The 19,447-nt window shown below is 38.0% G+C and overlaps 1 long non-coding RNA gene across 1 annotated transcript in view; it reads right to left on the bottom strand.

Moving 5' to 3' along the window:
- Positions 1-1,209: 1,209 nt before the first annotated feature.
- The window catches only part of LOC129718659 (uncharacterized), a 50,617-nt gene continuing 32,379 nt past the window's right edge, over positions 1,210-19,447 (bottom strand). The window contains exon 3 of the long non-coding RNA XR_008726990.1: positions 1,210-18,172. This is a non-coding gene — a long non-coding RNA (uncharacterized LOC129718659). The remainder of the gene's footprint in view (positions 18,173-19,447) is intronic.

Raw genomic sequence — 19,447 nt, 5'->3', positions numbered from 1 at the left:
TCCACACCCAGGACCCTAACTCACGACCCGTTTATCAACGGACCGGCGCCAACGGCTTTACTTCCTCATGCGATGGAAGGCGTGATCCCAGAGATTTTTCGCCTCAGAAAATCTTCCGGTGTCGGCCCTATACCCCCTTCGACTCTTTCTTCATGCTGAGTTCTAAGGTTAAACAGAGTTACACCAAAAACATTATATCAAGAAGACTGGCATCTCTGGATCGATCCCATACAAATGACAAGCGTCTAATCAATCAGCGCACTCCTTCTATTGGAGGTGGTAGCTTGTTATGAAAGTGGTGGTTATAACATCGCTACGAAGTCATTGTGTACGTATGTGATATTCCTGCATGTGAGTTCGAATTACATGCGCAACGCCAGCTCACATACTAGCATGCATCAGTTCCATCTGAACTCATTAGACTGCACTGCCAAAACTGTAGCTCGATTTCAGGCAGAGTTCCCAGTCTTCTTGATATGATGTTTTTGGTTACACGCAGTTGAATGAATACCTCTCGAGAAAATTATATTTGCCGATAACTAACGAGGCTCGGTAAAGAAAATCAATAGCAAGCGTAAAAGAAAAAGTAAAAGCACAAAATAACAGACGTAACACTGGAACCTAGCTGCATCGCCACAAAAAACGTTCATTTCAAATTTCGAATCAAACAACCGTCATCGCCAACAACACCGTCTGGGGCGCTGTCATGCAATCTCGAAATTTATTGAAAATTCGTTCAAAGTGTTATGTTTGTTAGTCTGTGGTAGAGGTATAAAAAATCAATCACTTACCATCGGGACGAAATACCAAACATGACTTAAGCAAGATTCGCGATTCTTGTTGCAAGTAGGGGACACGAATTTTAGGGCGCATGAACAAAAGTCCAAATAATTTATTGATTATTGATTAGTTATTTATTTATTAGTTTATTTAACCCTCTAGTGCCCAAGTTAATTTTCAGACGAGCTTCGAAAAAAATCACTATGAATCTTTAAAATCATTTTTTAAGTATTGATTGAAACTTTTTAGTGGTGTAATTGGAGACCGTCTAAAGGCGGCACTGGGCACCAAAATGTTAATGATATGGATGGGGGAAGGTGAAACAATTTCTTCAGTATGCCATTTTGTTTTCGTTCTCATCTTTGCACGGTTCCTTTCCGTTATAGTCGTTGGAGACGCAATGTGATATAATTTAGCGTAAAAGATCAGTTTAAGGTTTGTTATCATACTTTTATTTTACATAAATCTATTCTAAATCTCGTTAATTTACTCGCACTAGGATTGGTTATTGTACAATCACTTCTTAGTTACATATGATTTTCACCATATTTCACGTATAGTTTTAATCTAGGGTCTCATAATTGAGAAATTAAGCTTATTCCTTATAATTAGATTGAATAATAAAACAACTTGATATGCCATGAAACTTATCAAAACTCTTTAAGTTGCCTTCAAATAGATCATGCCAATCCTCTAGTGCCCAAATTAATTTTTAGACGGACTTCGAAAAAATCGCTATGAAGCTTTATAAACATTTTTTAAGTTCTTATTGAAGCTTTTTAGAGGTTCAACTGAAGACCGTCTAAAGGCGGCACTGGGAACTAGAGGGTTAATGTTAATATTTCGCTTTTATGAAAACTAGCTAAAGTTTCTTCGAAGCTCGAAATTAGTTCATCATTCTTTTTCCGATTCGTTCGTATGGAAAACCTTGCGAAAAATATGAGAATTCGTTTCATTGCTAGCTGCGCTTTAGTAAGTAGAAAGTGAAAAATGTATCAAGTTAGAAAGCTTTCATCAAATGCCGAACGAAATAAATTAGGAGTGGCGCTAGCTTTTCTGCCACTATTAGTGTGAGTGTCCCAATGTTCCCTCACGTAGGAATTTGTCAGACGGTACGGTCCGGAAGAAAGTAAGCCTTCTGTTGAATTTAATGAAAACAGGTAGAGTGTAAACCGGAACACGGCCTTCTGCCGTCGTCCACTAAAACAATTCACAGTTAAAGCAAGCAGGAAAAGTTCCTGATGAAGAAGATCACAAACAGTTCCGCTATGCAAACATTGGCAAAACACTTGGCCCTTCGCGATGCCTAGCCAGAGCTCTGAGTTACCTATAGGGTAGTATTCAAGCTTTTGTGTAAAAAAAACTTCCAATCTACCGCTTAAGTCTCGAGTGGTTCTGCATGTGCAGGGTGCACGTACAGGATTCGAAAAATCCAGGACACAAAGCGGTACATTGAGTGGTGACAGCGGTGGGATTGTGTGATGTGTCTTCAAGAAAGTAAGTAAGTGAGGTGACTCTTAACATGAGCGTACACAGTACGCTCATGTTGAGTACAGTATCAATCGCCTTCTCCAATCATGCAGATTAACACCAGTCCAGTGAATTAGTGAAGCAAATAAAAATACTGCGTTGTACGCTCAGCCTCAGTGAAGCAATAAATAAAAGCATGGCGAAAAACAGTTTGTGTCATCAACAGTGAAGGCCGTGCTTCATCGGTTAATTACAGACAAAAAAAAAACAAAACATAAAGTGATCATTCATGTTTATTCCGGTGCATTTTCATAAGAGTATAATCTAAGTGAATCGCTTAGTACCTAAGTACTTTGCGTATTAAACACAAACTGAATCGTGGTTTTAAATGTCGCCACGAGGCTACTTTATGGACTGTAAGTGGCCTATCCCAATCAATGTGGTTGAAATGATTTTATTAGCTACTTAGTGCAAAACGAAGCATTAGTGATTGCAACCAAAAAACGAGCAGCCCCCCCCCCCCGCCAATCTGCCGCGCATACTACTTATTACTAAACAATACAGTGCCGAACAGAATGCAAAATAGTGCTCGAAATGACTACAATGCGGTTTATTACTAAACAATACAGTGCCGAACAGAATGCAAAATAGTGCTCGAAATGACTACAATGCGGTTTATTACTCAACCCCAACAATGGTGAGTGCCCATGTACACGTTCTCTACATCGCTATCAACAAATGACTTTAAACAACAAGAGCTAAGTGAAAAAGATGGGAAAAACTAATTCTAAATTAGTACAAAACAATGGAGATCCACAGGTGAATATACAAAACACCTTGGATGTCCATAGCGAGTTCCATGCAGACCACGAGGCGAAAATAATCTTAATATTGTGCGTGGTAGTTATTCAATTACTAATCACGGTTTATCAAATATACAAGCGCCACACGTACAGCGATGGCTTTTCGAATTGCTATCTCTGTCCCTTTCGCATGCACATCGATCATGGATAAATGATCGATGTACATAGCACATAGATCACAAATACATAGAACGGTGGCTTCAGGCGTCTCCAGCAGGAGACATGTAACAATATTCAGGAAAATAAAAATTAATTCTACCAGAAAACCTCAAACGATTGACTTCTCCTTATATGTCTCCTTACATAAGTGAACTATATTGGTATTATACTTGCAAGCTATCGAATAGGGTCTGCAAAAATAATATTTCGTAGTGATAATATCACGGTTCAAAATGTTTTGCACGAAAGTAACTAAGATCAAATGACAGAGCAGAAAATCACATATTTCATAGTTATTGTTGTAGTTCCGTTATTTGGCAGCTGGGTTTCATATACCATGGGATGCCAGATCGATTTACTGACTTTCACTTACGACTTGAAAAATGTGCAAAAAGCGTTGAGGTGTTAATAAAACACAATTGAAACATGTAAGTTTTTTTCGATTCGATAGTGCGATTCTACAAACATTGCGATTCTATAAAATCTATAATTCTAAAACTTAACCTAAATTACAGTGGTTTAAAGTGCTTTAAGAATGGAATAGAATGGCAATAATAGCTATGACTGACGAAATCGTTTAGTATTTCACTAGCTAGTAGTGGCAAAATTTTAAACCAGACGTCCACTAATCACGTAGAATAACTTTTCTGAAATGTAAAATTTGTTTCCATAGCAGAAAATTGCATTAGACTTCCCATGCCAACAGCATAGGATGCTGGACGAGAACCCAGGAAAAAAACCTGTCTTCAACCAGTTTTTCGTTCAGCATTAAAGCAATTAGAAGTCAATGTCCTCCGCTTGGCCTAGGCGACACTAAAACCATCAACGATACGCCGTGTAATCTCGGCGAGCAGCGTAGTGTGAGAATCACCGCTCGTAGGAGAATAGGATTAAGACGATTAACAAAGGCTGCACCCGTAAATTACGTAACGGAGGAGGTATCCTTGTACGTTATGAATTTTTACACAGGGGAGGGGGGTGTTGGGATCAGCGTTACTTAACGAAACATTTCTGGGAAGACTAAAATTTTACTCCAAGAACGAGCATTTTCATTTGGCAAATTTTTATACTGCATTACATAGGTTTTATGGAGGTTACGTTTTCTTAGATAGCGGGTGGGGTTCAAAAATTGGATTTATTTGCGTTACGTAATTTATAGATATCGCCTAATGTACTAATGCCTAATGTAACACAGAGATAGGCCGAGGAAGGCCAGTAAAGTAAGAGAGATAGACAAAGGAGAGGAATTGTCCCTCGTACATTGCACATCACGAGTAGCATTAAGTTCATTTGTTGCATAAAAATTCAATCTTCGTTTAGAGGTGATTCCGTGCGGTTATATGACCGCATTTACTAAACGATTCCATGGTTTTCAATATTTATTTATCAGAGTGAATGATAAACAATTTACATTGGCAAAATACTTGGCCCTTCGCGATGCCTAGCCAGAGCTCTGAGTTACCTATAGGGTAGTATTCAAGCTTTTGTGTAAAAAAAACTTCCAATCTACCGCTTAAGTCTCGAGTGGTTCTGTATGTGCAGGGTGCACGTACAGGATCCGAAAAATCCAGGACACAAAGCGGTACATAGAGTGGCGACAGCGGTGGGATTGTGTGATGTGTCTTCAAGAAAGTAAGTAAGTGAGGTGACTCTTAACATGAGCGTACACAGTACGCTCATGTTAAGTACAGTATCAATCGCCTTCTCCAATCATGCAGATTAACACCAGTCCAGTTAATTAGTGAAGCAAATGAAAATACTGCGTTGTACGCTCAGCCTCAGTGAAGCAATAAATAAAAGCATGGCGAAAAACAGTTTGTGTCATCAACGGTGAAGGCCGTGCTTTATCGGTTAATTACAGACAAAAAAAAAACAAAACAAAAAGTGATCATTCATGTTCATTCCGGTGCATTTTCATAAGAGTATAATCTAAGTGAATCGCTTAGTACCTATGTACTTTGCGTATTAAACACAAACTGAATCGTGGTTTCAAATGTCGCCACGAGGCTCCTTTCTGAACTGTAATTGGCCTATACCAATCGATGTGGTTGAAATGATTTTATCAGCTACTTAGTGCAAAACGAAGCATTAGTGATTGCAACCAAAAAACGAGCAGCCCCCCCCCCCGCCAATCTGCCGCGCATACTACTTATTACTAAACAATACAGTGCCGAACAGAATGCAAAATAGTGCTCGAAATGACTACAATGCGGTTTATTACTCAACCCCAACAATAGTGAGTGCCCATGTACACTTCTCTACATTGCTATCAACAAATGACTTTAAACAACAAGAGCTAAGTGAAAAAGATAGGAAAAACTAATTCTAAATTAGTACAAAACAATGGAGATCCACAGGTGAATATACAAAACACCTTGGATGTCCATAGCGAGTTCCATGCAGACCACGAGGCGAAAATAATCTTAATATTGTGCGTGGTAGTTATTCAATTACTTGTGGTCGATAAATAAAACAACAATTTCTCTTGTACAGACACCTGACTGCAACCCGTTGTGCTCTTATAGCCTATGACTGCAATGGAGTGTCGATAAATAAAACAACAATAATAATAATCCCCAGAGACGAAATGCAAATGTGGCGGAGGAACCACAAGAGCAACAACCCCGAGCAGAAGCAAATGTAAGAGAGTTTTTTCGTGAGTAATTTTAGCGGCGAGAGAGCTCTAAGATTGAATTTCAAAATAGATAACACTAATTTTCTTTTAGTAGTGGACAGTGGAGCTTCATGCTGTCTACTCGATAAGCGTCATTTAACGAAAAACTTAAATTCATATCTTGACAAATCACGGATAATTGAAGTAAGTGGTGTAAATGGAGTAACCACTACACTAGGTACAATAGATACTTTTACAGAATATAATGGCTACATGTACCCGATTACGTTTCACATTATGGATGAGCTACCATCCAATGTCATAGGTTTAATTGGAACCAACTTTTTGAAAAAGTTTGGAGCAAAGATAAATTTTGAAAATTCTAAAATGACATTAAGAATCCCCCGATTTGAGGAAAATTTCATAATTCCTCCACGAACTGAAGTGATTGCTTTTGTTGAAACTTGTTTCTCAGAACAAATGGTTATTCTAAATCAGGAGATACAACCACAAGTATACATTGCAGGAGCAATTGTAAAACCTGAAAAAGGAAAAATTCCTGTTAGGATACTGAACATAAAAAATAAAGCTGTGAAGGTTGATAATTTAAAACCTCAAGCAAAACCTTTAAAAAATTATGATATACTTGAGATTGACGGTGCATCAAAATATAATGTTGCTAGAACGAAAGAACTTTTGTCAGAATTAAAACTGACTGAAATCCATGACAAGGACAGACCAGTGATAGAAAGATTGTGCATGAAATATAACGACATTTTTTGTTTGAAAGATGACAAATTAACAGTGACGAAAATTTATCAACCCTCGCTTACTGTTAAGCCAGATACACATCCTGTATATACCAGACCATATAAATTACCACAAGCTCACAAGGAAGAAGTACAGAGACAAGTAGACAAAATGTTGAGCGAAAATATCATTGGGAACGCTATTTCTGAGTGGAATAGTCCTTTATTACTGGTTCCCAAGAAATCAGCTCAGGATGAAAGAAAATGGAGGTTGGTCATAGACTACCGCAAATTGAATAACGCATTGCAAGATGATAAGTTTCCACTTCCTAACATAGAAGAAGTGATTGAGTCGCTAGCAGGAGCGAAATATTTTTCTCATTTGGATCTTTCACAAGGATATTACCAATGTGAACTGAAGCCAGAAGATAGACCAATTACCGCTTTTGGTACCAGCGGAGGACAATATCAAATGACACGTCTTCCTATGGGATTAAAAGTGAGTCCTTCAACATTTTCAAGATTAATGACCGTAGCCATGTCAGGCCTAAATATGGAGAGATGTCTTGTTTATTTAGATGATATTATTGTTTTTGGAAAGACTCTGGAAGAGCACAATAGAAACCTTTCAGATGTTTTCGAACGTTTACGTAAAACAAATTTAAAACTCAATCCGCAAAAATGCAATTTTTTTAAAACCGAATTGTTGTATTTAGGACATTTGGTATCTGTAGAAGGAGTAAAACCCGATCCTTCAAAAATTGAAATAATAAAACAATGGAGTAGTCCACGAAGCGCAGATGAGGTAAAAAGGTTCGTTGCTTTTGGGAACTATTACCGTAAGCACATTAAGGATTTTGCGAAACTTTGTAGTCCTTTAAATAAATTAACTCGAAAAAATGAAGATTTTAAATGGACAGAGGAGTGTGAACGATCCTTTCAATACTTGAAGGAGTGTTTCATGAATCCACCAGTCCTCGATTACCCGAATTTTTCGGAGAGTAATATTTTTACCTTGCACACAGATGCATCGGGAAAGGCTTTAGGAGCAGTATTAAGTAATCAAAACACTAGACCCATCGCATTTGCGAGTAGGGCTTTGAATAAAGCTGAACTGAATTACAGCACTATCGAGAAGGAGTTATTAGGCGTCGTATGGGCAATACGCCATTTCAGACCATATTTATATGGCAGGAAATTTGAAATTTTTACAGACCATCGCCCATTAGTTTATTTATTTACACTAAATGATCCTTCAAGCCGATTAACCAAGTTCCGTTTGGCTCTAGAGGAATATAAGTTTGACGTTATATACAAAAAGGGCTCGGAAAACGTAGTAGCGGACGCGTTATCACGTATTTCGATCGAAGATCTTAAGGCTCTAACACCAGCAGGTACAGCTTTTATTTGTACCAGAAGTCAAACCGCGAAACAGAAAATACAGTCTGATACATCGGTTAAGATTGATACACCGAATAATTATATTGAAATTAAAATTGGATCCATGAAGAAAAATGAAGCGCTAGAAGCTCAATTAGAGCAGGGTATTTTTTGTATCGACCCTAATACGACATTGACTCACCTACGGGGAGTAATGAACCGATTAGTGGATCTTATCAAAGAAACCAAAATAAAAGGCCTAATCGTTAAAAATACGATTGAAAATAAAAAATTCAAGGACAAAATAGAAGTCCTCGATATAAAAGGCATGCCGCCTATAATTATATTAGGCAGAAATACTCGCCAAATAGACGATAGAAATGAACAAAAAATTATTATAAACGATTTCCATGTATTGCCAACTGCAGGGCATGCAGGAATAAGAAGAACAATTAATACTATAAAACAACGATATCATTGGAAAACCTTAGATAACGATGTTGTTTCATTTATAAAGAGATGTACACATTGTCAGAGAAACAAGAGCCATTACACTAAACAACCAATGCAGCTGACAAGCACAGCTAGTCAAGCTTTCGAAAAAATATTTCTGGATATGGTAGGTCCATTATTGCCGGACGCAGAAGGTAACCAGTATATACTGACTACTCAATGTGATCTGACGAAATTTGTGACCGCAACACCTATTATGGACAAGACAACAGATGCCGTGGCCAAAGCGTTTGTTGAGAATGTCATTTTGAATTATGGTGTACCAGCACAGGTTCTAACAGATAGAGGTGCCGAATTTATGTCTACTGTATTTGAAAAAATATGTAAACTATTACAGGTGAAGAAGCTGAATTCCACAGCTTACCACCATCAAACAATCGGAGCGTTGGAAAATTCGCATAAAGTTCTTGGAAATTTTCTACGCATACAAACGAACAACTCTTATGGAAGTTGGTCTGCCTGGATACCGTTTTACAAATTTGCCTATAATACAACGGTACATAGTGCAACAGGTAAGACTCCGTTCGAATTGCTTTTCGGAAGACTTTGCACCCTTCCTTCAAATCTAACTGGACAATACCAAACAGACCCAATATATAACATTGACGACTATACGAGTATTTTGAAATACAAGCTACAAGTTTCTCAAAGAGAAGCTAGGGAGAATCTTCTCAAAGTAAAGGCAGATAGAGTTTCAAAATATAATCAAAACGCCAAAGACACAAATTTTACAAAAGGAACATTGGTCCTCGTGAAGACCGAAAAGGGACCTAAATTAGAAACAAAATATAACGGACCATATGAAATTTTAGAAGATATGGGATCAAATGTAAAGATAGCAATTAAAAATAATGAAGATACAGACATAGTTCATAAGGACAGAATAAGAGAATTTTTAAAGTAAAAAAAAAAGAGAGAGAAGAACCTACATTCAGTTTTTCAGAAAGATAAGAAGATGAAACCAGAGTAGTTTATAATGATTATTTCCATGAATATTTTATATAAATGTTATTCTTATGCATAAACATTTTATACAGAAATATTTTTATATAAAAACATTTGATACAAAAACATTTTTATACAGATTTTAATATATGTATATGTACGTGTGTGTGTGTGTATGTGTATATATACGTTATGAAAAGACGAGCCCAGCCGACCATGCCAACACGCCGCATCGATCGACCACAGCAACCGATGCGCCAGGGAATTGATGAGCCAGGAGAAACCAGCGTAGCAACAGCCAGGGTAACTACATCGAGACGACCAACGCCAACTTACCCCATCGATCGGACGCAACGATCGATGCACCGTAGAAATGATGAGCCAGGAAGAATCCAGCGTAGCAACAACCCAGGAAGGCAACGTAGACACGACCAACGCATACCAACGTGGAGGACCCATCGAACGATATTGGTTGTGCTGACTAGGTAGATTTAGTTAATAAAAGGTTTAGCGATAGGAATATCGAGTCAGTCTTAAGCGTGCGTTCTATTGTAATCGGTCTTAAACGTGAATAAATATTTTTTTATAATACTCGTAACCATTCGAGCATTACTTATATATATATATATATATGTATATATATATATATATGTATATATATGTGTATGTATATGTATATATATGTATCTCCATCATTATATATTATATTAGAGTAATAATTATAAATGCAAACTATAAATTTTTTTTTTATCCACCAATTTCAATTTGTATTATTGATTTTCACTTCATATGTTTTATTCCTAATTTCAATTCAAACATTATATAGATTTAAAAATTAGAACTTAAGGCTATATTTTAAATTCATTAAGAAAGGGCGTGTGGTGGATACGGCCCCTTTTAAGATAAGCAAAGGAAAGTAATATAGACTTAAGTAGTGTAAACACTGTGATCAGCATAAACGCTATCACGCCACCCGCGCGAGGAACGGGTGACGGCGATTATGCTGAGCACAGCATTAAAGGTCACGTATCGATCTGCGATCGTGCGGCCTGTATAGGCTAAGAAATAGAAATAATAAAGCATTATTGAATCGACCGTACACTCGAGAGGTTCGAGTTCTCTTTTAGTAACCGAAACCCACATAAACACATATATACAAACCACCAACATTTCATACTAATCACGGTTTATCAAATATACAAGCGCCACACGTACAGCGATGGCTTTTCGAATTGCTATCTCTGTCCCTTTCGCATGCACATCGATCATGGATAAATGATCGATGTACATAACACATAGATTACAAATACATAGAACGGTGGCTTCAGGCGTCTCCAGCAGGAGACATGTAACAATATTCAGGAAAATAAAAATTAATTCTACCAGAAAACCTCAAACGATTGACTTCTCCTTATATGTCTCCTTACATAAGTGAACTATATTGGTATTATACTTGCAAGCTATCGAATAGGGTCTGCAAAAATAATATTTCGTAGTGATAATATCACGGTTCAAAATGTTTTGCACGAAAGTAACTAAGATCAAATGACAGAGCAGAAAATCACATATTTCATAGTTATTGTTGTAGTTTCGTTATTTGGCAGCTGGGTTTCATATACCATGGGATGCCAGATCGATTTACTGACTTTCACTTACGACTTGAAAAATGTGCAAAAAGCGTTGAGGTGTTAATAAAACACAATTGAAACATGTAAGTTTTTTTTGATTCGATAGTGCGATTCTACAAACATTGCGATTCTAAAAAATCTATAATTCTAAAACTTAACCTAAATTACAGTGGTTTAAAGTGCTTTAAGAATGGAATAGAATGGCAATAATAGCTATGGCTGACGAAATCGTTTAGTATTTCACTAGCTAGTAGTGGCAAAATTTTAAACCAGACGTCCACTAATCACGTAGAATAACTTTTCTGAAATGTAAAATTTGTTTCCATAGCAGAAAATTGCATCAGACTTCCCATGCCAACAGCATAGGATGCTGGACGAGAACCCAGGAAAGAAACCTGTCTTCAACCAGTTTTTCGTTCAGCATTAAAGCAATTAGAAGTCAATGTCCTCCGCTTGGCCTAGGCGACACTAAAACCATCAACGATACGCCGTGTAATCTCGGTGAGTTACCGGATTGTTTACAGATCCAGACGAGCAGCGTAGTGTGAGAATCACCGAGAATAGGATTAAGACGATTAACAAAGGCTGCACCCGTAAATTACGTAACGGAGGAAGTATCCTTGTACGTTATGAATTTTTACACAGGGGAGGGGGGTGTTGGGATCAGCGTTACTTAACGAAACATTTCTGGGAAGACTAAAATTTTACTCCAAGAACGAGCATTTTCATTAAGCAAATTTTTATACTGCATTACATAGATTTTATGGAGGTTACGTTTTCTTAGATAGCGGGTGGGGTTCAAAAATTGGATTTATTTGCGTTACGTAATTTATAGATATCGCCTAATGTACTAATGCCTAATGTAACACAGAGATAGGCCGAGGAAGGCCAGTAAAGTAAGAGAGATAGACAAAGGAGAGGAATTGTCCCTCGTACATTGCACATCACGAGTAGCATTAAGTTCATTTGTTGCATAAAAATTCAATCTTCGTTTAGAGGTGATTCCGTGCGGTTATATGACTGCATTTACTAAACGATTCCATGGTTTTCAATATTTATTTATCAGAGTGAATGATAAACAATTTCTGGTAACCTATATTCCCTATAAAAGATATGCAGATCTTCTTCCTAAATGTCTACTGTCCGCCGTAAACATCGAACATATTCAGGCAACACAAAACCGAAACCGTTACTTGCAATCGGAAACCAATCAAGTCAGGTTGACTCTTTGTGGTGATTAACAGAAAAACATGTATTGACACTACATGCCTTAGGCACTGTCTTTAAAGCTTATGAGAATAAGAATTTCTACTAGCTTAAGAATAAGAATTTCTACTAGCTAGCGTTCCAATTGAAATATAGTTTTCTCCCGAAAGTTACATGTGCAAGAATTGCTTTTATTACCCAAATTGACTGGACACAAAATTAGCGTACTGTTCGGGTGTACTGTCAAGTCAGAAAGTAAATAAACGCGAGCGGTGCGATGTTCAGCGCAATTTGTTCACTTTGCGCAATTTTTCTGATAGAAAATTTGAAAGTTCCTTTTTTCGTTTTCCGGTGATTCCGTGCATCTTTACTGGTGGAAGTGACTTTTGTGCAAACCATTTTGCGTCTAGTGAATATTGCTAGACCTTGTGAAAAACATAAATGAATCTTAATGTAAAATTACTCAGTAAAACATTTTTCTTTTAAACTCAACGAGCCACGGACTCATAAGTCTTAAGAAGAAAATTAACTACTAATTAATCATTGAATAAAAGTTTTAAGATCAACAAAAAAGTCGTGATAAAACTGAGAGAATTTGCAAACAGCCTTATGCTGTCATATGAACGTTACGAGACAGGGTAGCTCTCAGTACGAACGGAAGAGCCACCCTTGCACCCAATAAGCCACATCGATCGTCCACCGCGATCGACGCAAAACCCAACTGCCGACGCAGCCAAAAGCAACATAGCAACAACACGAAGAATCAACGCCAGCCAGGAGACACACCAATGTGGACGACGACACCATCAAAATGCTGACCCGCCAGAATCAATTAACAAAAAGGTTTAGCGATAGATATTAAAATTCAGTCTTAGTAGTGCAGTGTGACGAGTAAGAGAAAATATATTTTTTTAGAGCGTTTGTCATTCGTCTCATTATTTGAAAATAGTCAAGCAGACATTATAACTGGCGACGAGGATAGACGGGAAGGTCTGTCAGAATCAATATCACATTTCCAAAGTATCTGGACAGGCTGCAGGATTGCGCGTTACTAATGATCGATACGCAGCATTCACTGGATATTTAGTTCAGGATGTCAACTACTCTCACTAACGTTACCCGCTGCAGGAACAACAGAAAGAAATGTTGAAAACGTTTCTGAGTTAACAACTCAGTAAATATCCTATTGGGTGACAGATTAAGACCGTCGCAGAGGAAAAGAATCTACAGCCGAGTTGGCTGAAAGTAGGCAAACTAACTCCTATGGAAGTAAAGTAGATGCCTGGTGCATACGACCCATTCTTATGCCTGTTATCGTTCATGGAACTGCTTGGAGATTTACAGTTAGACAGCGAGAATTGTGGTACAACGTAAGTTGTTCACACTTCAACGGTGGTCTTGTGGTGCGGATGTTATTATCGTCCGAACATTGTTTATTTAGGATAAAGTCGTGTAAAAGTAAGTCTGCATACATGGCGAGACGTATTAATGCCCAATCCGTCTGTCCTTTTCTTATCTTTTATGCGCAGGGAGATAAGAATACGTAGATGAGTGGGTATAGAAATAAGATAGGTAAGCAATAAGGATTTGAGACATAAAAGACGGCTGGGAAATCAGTCACTTATATAACAAAAGAAAGTGTTCCACAATTTGGTGTCAGAAGTGGGATAAACCTAAGTAGAAACTAAATTAAGTAGAAATCCAATATTTTTAACGTTGTTTGAATGAATTATAACTCTACTCACATTAGGAGAATTAAAAAAGTGATTTCACCAAAAATATTTTGAAAAGAAACTGAGTTCAGAAAAATCTGAACCCAAGTTAGAAGTTAAATCGAAAATGTCAGAAATATTAAAGTTAGAGTACATACAAACATTTAATGGCAAACTCGCAAGTCACAATTAATTTATAGCGGTTTTAGACGCGCTGCATAAAAATGAGCAGATTGCTACTCTCGCGGATGGATTGATATTCGTTGCGACAATTGTACATTGTAAGTTGTCGGACGAAGTTAAGGAAAAATTGACAAGTATCGAGTTGAAGTCATGGGTACAGTTGAAACACATTTTGTTAGAAAAGTTCGAAACAGATCCAACGCAAATCCATATAATGCTCACTGAAATGTCGAGTTTTGCCATTAATCAGGACGAATGTTCCACCGATTTTGCGAATAAATTGTTGTGCAAAATAAGGGAAATTAAATTGACGTGTGGAGCAGGGTCAGAAGTATTCTTGAAATTTGCTGAGGCTAATGCGGTAGAAAAGTTAAGAGGTTATTGTTCTCCACATGGGCAGTTAGGTAATTTGTTGATGTAATTTGTTTAATGTTAGAAGTTGAAAATGTTTGTATTGTTAAAACTTAAGGTTAGCACATGTAAAAAAACGTATAAAATGTACATCGTATGTCAAATTTTGCATAAATGACTTTAAGATCATTCCATCCTTTTTCGTGGTGACAACTTGAAACCTCATGCCATCGTGTAAAGAAAAAAAGTCAAGCCGAACATTACAACTGGCGACGAGGATAGACGGGAAGGTCTGTCAAAATTAATATCACATTTCTAAAGCATCCGGACGGGCCGCAGGATTGTGCGTTACCAGAATCAAAGCAGTCGCTACGACGTCGACCATCGAAGGTACTACGGAAAGAGTTGTTCGAAACGGTTCTGAATTAGTAACTCAGTATTTAGATCTGCTGCAGAGTGATGCGAAGGGAATATTCTATAGGGTGACGGATACCGACCATCGCAATGGAAAAGGATCTGCTGCCCAATTGGTTGCCGTTAGCAAGACGTACCAATATTTAAGGACGCCAATTACGATAGACTATCCAGTGCGTACGATACACCTGGGACCATATTCCTCTCAAATTCCTGCGGAACTCGATCAAGTAACTTCGCCTCCCGTATATTCGAATGGAATCAGGATACCTATTTTGTAGACTAGCCTGCGCTTACGATATGTTTCGCTTTCGCCGAACCCAGAAAAGGGCTGCCGATGCTCGCTTCTTGAGTATCGGATTGGAACCCTAACTACGTGAAGCAATAGTGTGTGATAAAATGTTCCCAAGTCTTTACATTCCTACGCCCAAAATGTAGCCTAAAATGTAAGATCTTTATGATCCTGGTACTTAATTTACGAACTGTGAAACCTTATTTTACAGAACCGCTAGACCTTCTTTTTCATTAACACAACAAGTCAAGTGTTTACTGCATTTGGTTCCCTATTATGTTCCCAATATCAAATATGTTTCAACTTTTTACATTTGAGCTTGTTTCTTTTCAGATGGCCTAGTTCTGTTTGTTTTGTTTTACGGCGACCTTTTTCGCACCACTGTCGCGCTGTTGTCATGATGCGCGTGCGAAAGGGGCGAACGTTATGGAGTTTACCAACACCTATGCGTGTTGCGCGTCATTGGTAAACTCGGCTCATGACGATAACCTAACTTTGTATACATTATATACTTGATTCCGTTGAATATAATTCTTGTGCAGAGTTAAGTAGAATTTAAGTTCCTGAAACAAAAGTTGGAAAAATAAAGAACAGTCTTACACCAGACACCAATGTATGAACTTCAGAAAGAGAAGAGTATCACAGTCCAGTAGTTATCCATTCAATCACAGTCCAACAATTATCTATTTCATGGCCACCAGTGAGCAGTTGACGGCGAAGAATAAAGGTCGTTACCAAGTGTTAGCACGTGTTTGAAAATTTCTTAACGCACAGAAAGTGTCAGAAAAAATGGGAAGTGTATCATTCAATGAGGATAATGCGAAAACGATTGGTGATCAAACTGTCGCCATCGTTGAGAACCAAGAATTTCACACGAGTGCGCATGAACAGCACTCGTGGTGGTTAAATGGGATACTAGGACTGGTAGTGCTACAAATAGTAACAATAATAGTAAAAAACATACTTAGAATAGTGAAAAAGGTACAAAATCCAAAGTGAATGAAGAACCTTCATTGATTAACGAAACCTTCATTGATTAACGAAAGACCTTCAAATCTGGTAGCACTGGTGTTTCGTTACAGAAGCTAAATTTCGTGCTCTACCTATTTTGTGATTTTCTGGCTAAAGTGGTAAAAATGGCGCGGTAAAAATCGCGAAAAGCTTATGCACGCTCGTTAAATTTTACTCTAAATTAAGAAGAAAGTACTCACTTCCGTATTTTGATTTAAAATGTCAAAAAATGAGTAACATTGATTAACGAAACTGAGTAGTTTCGTCTCAGTTCATATTTTTCTGTTTTCCTCACGTTTGGGTAACTGTTCACTTTATGTCAGTTTGCTGTAACCAAAAGCTAGGCAATTAACAGTTCCCTGTATGTTTCGCCTTTGTACACTGATTTAGTTTTGAAAATACTGAAACGAATAGTTCACAATAAAATAAAAATCCGCCCTTCGATAAGTTAAATAAATGTGTGCTGAAGCAATGAGAGAACGAAACGCGAAGAATAAGTGCATAAAAACATCGGACACGTCGCGCTAGTTCGAATTAGTTTTGTTTTTGTTACATTGATTTTGTAACATATTGATCAAATTGCCAATTTTTTTGTGTAATATCGTTTGTAAGCCGCTTACGTGTTTCTCTAACCGGCAATACTGTGATTCTAGTCTGTTCGGGCAATTCGAAGTGCCTTACTCAGACAATCCAAGTGAGTTTTGCTGGTTTTTTCATTTTCGGTGAAAGTGCAGTGCATTGTTTATATTTTCACTTCTCGTACTACCGTTACCGCCTTTAATTTTGACAGAGCGAAAGCTGAACTAAAATAAACAACAGTAAACACTGGAGCAATGGAGTCTTTGTGAGTGATCTTGAAGATGAGGAGTTCTTTGTGCTGTCTTTGCTCAGTGGAAGACACCGGGTCCTGGTTGAGACGATGTACCGGTTTGCGTAAAAGAGCATTGAGGCTTTGTTTCACAGGAGCCGTGCACGTTATGGGAGCGCGACTGCGATGGATGTTGTGGTTCGTTAAGATCAGCGTGGATGAGGTCAGGTAACGACGTATGCTATGAATACTATAACCAATGGGAAGACCCAGATAGGTAGATGCTTGGAGGCTGTGGTCATATGGAGCACTAGGGAGCCATGGTGATGGCCGGTGACGACGTTGTTATGGCCACTGACAACCAGCGTTTCACGGGGAGTTTGCAGTTCATAACTGAGGCTGGGAAGATCCGGAAGGCTATTGGAATAGGCGTGCCCGCTCGATTCACTAGTAACTGTATCATATGTTTTGCGACCACCCTATCCAAATCACAGTACAATTGAAGTCAAACATAAATAACAAAAGGTCGACCACCAGCAAAGTGCATGTCATGCAAAGACGGCCTCGCTGGTCGTCCCTTAACATTACTTTTCGACTCAAAACGAAGCGCACCCAGCGCAAGGTCTCAAATTGGATAACCGGCATTAATTAACCGAGGCAAAACATATGATTGCACTCCTCAGCCAAAATTGTTTGTCACACGTTCATTCCAGACATCTCACTCTAGCAATGAGAAAGAATGTAATAAAGAATACATATTGATTTCATAGCGCAACATTCGGTTGGCCATTTAAAGCTAAGATTTTCAAATAAAGACAATTAAAAGACCTACTTGACTCTGATCCGGTTAACGGACACCGCTCTTTAAAGAAAGTCCTTGAGCGATCTCGAAAAGGACACCGTTCATAAATCCACCTGAGTTTGCCTTAAAAGTCGTCCGCTAGTACAACTATTATAGCTGGGAGGAGGTTGAGTTTTATCCGCACCAATTTCATCGGCTGATCAGGTGTGATGGACGGGAGCTCATAGAACTTCGCCGTAACGAGCATGAAATTCTTGCCAGAAGTCGAATGCAGAAGGAAGGCGTTGTGTCACTGAAAGATAGTACCTGTTTGGCAAAGGCATATGCTCAAATATAGTCTTTGTGCTAGTAAATTAATAGTTTATATCACATCTGATCAATTAATAAAAAAAAAGCCAAAACATGCTTGGTAATGCTTGTGAGGGGCTGAATATTATCGTCGAACATCAGCTGGACAGCTGGAAATAAAAATTATACATGATGGTAACTTTCGTTGAACGACGACGGTTTTCAGAAGTCCAATTAGTTTTCAAAAAGAACTTTAAACGACGATTTAACGCAACTACTAAACAACACAAATCAAAAACCGTATCTTGAAGGAGCGATTTTCAGTTTGTTTACGTGGAAGGGTTAGCAGTTGCGTCAAATAGTCGTTTGATGTATTGTTTACAAAGACAGATTGTTCGTTTTTAAAAATCATGGTGGGCCAACGTTCGATTTATACATTTATGGTTGTGTATAGTCACGACAGATAAACAACAGACGAAACCGTGAGGCTTTTATCTACTACAATTTGTAGTGTAATTTTTTCTTTGTTTCGGTAGTTAATTAAAAGAGTGTAAACGATTCCGCCATTCCGACTAAATCTTCTTCAGAGTGTGAAATTCCGTTTCATCCGTTCCTCCCATTCCGCTAGTAACACTTCCGAACTATCAAACTATGAGCGATGATTTTTCGCGCGAAATAACCTTTTTAAGAGATAAACGTCACTTTTGTGCTAACAACCGTAGCGACTGGTCACGTTGAAAATAAAGAGCTTTCGAGTCTAAAGCGAGGAGTTTTATTTCGACACCTTTAGAGAAGTTCATTTGACTTTACAAATTAATGAAATTTTGCATTCATGAAAAATTTGGTAGGAGCCAATTAGAAACGTTCGATGATCGGTAATCATCGGGCAGCACTCTTCAGATTGGCTATATAAGCCCTTGCGTTGCCAATTGCGTTTCTGTCTTCAACAGATGGAGCAACTAACTGTAAATAAAACTTAACGTCAGCTGGCATCTTCACATTTGAAGACCTCAGTTATTGCTTCCCCAGACAATAAGATAGCAGATCTTAACATGACTCGATATGCAGAACCGAGCCAAGATGATATACAACTGATGTATCAACTATCTCAAGGCATATGAACTTTAATACGATTTTATCTAATATTCTGAGCACGCATATTGAGATCTTTACTTATCTTAAAATCAATCGTGGGGGTCCTCAAGAATATAGACCAAATAAAGATGTAAACCCCCGTTCTTATCATGTATTCAGAGTCACATTTTCTCACAGTCGATAA

Source organism: Wyeomyia smithii, chromosome 1, assembly GCF_029784165.1.
Source record: "Wyeomyia smithii strain HCP4-BCI-WySm-NY-G18 chromosome 1, ASM2978416v1, whole genome shotgun sequence".
NCBI lineage: Eukaryota > Metazoa > Arthropoda > Insecta > Diptera > Culicidae > Wyeomyia > Wyeomyia smithii.
Note: the sequence above shows the minus strand (reverse complement) of the source record. Positions and strands in the feature narration are given on the sequence as shown.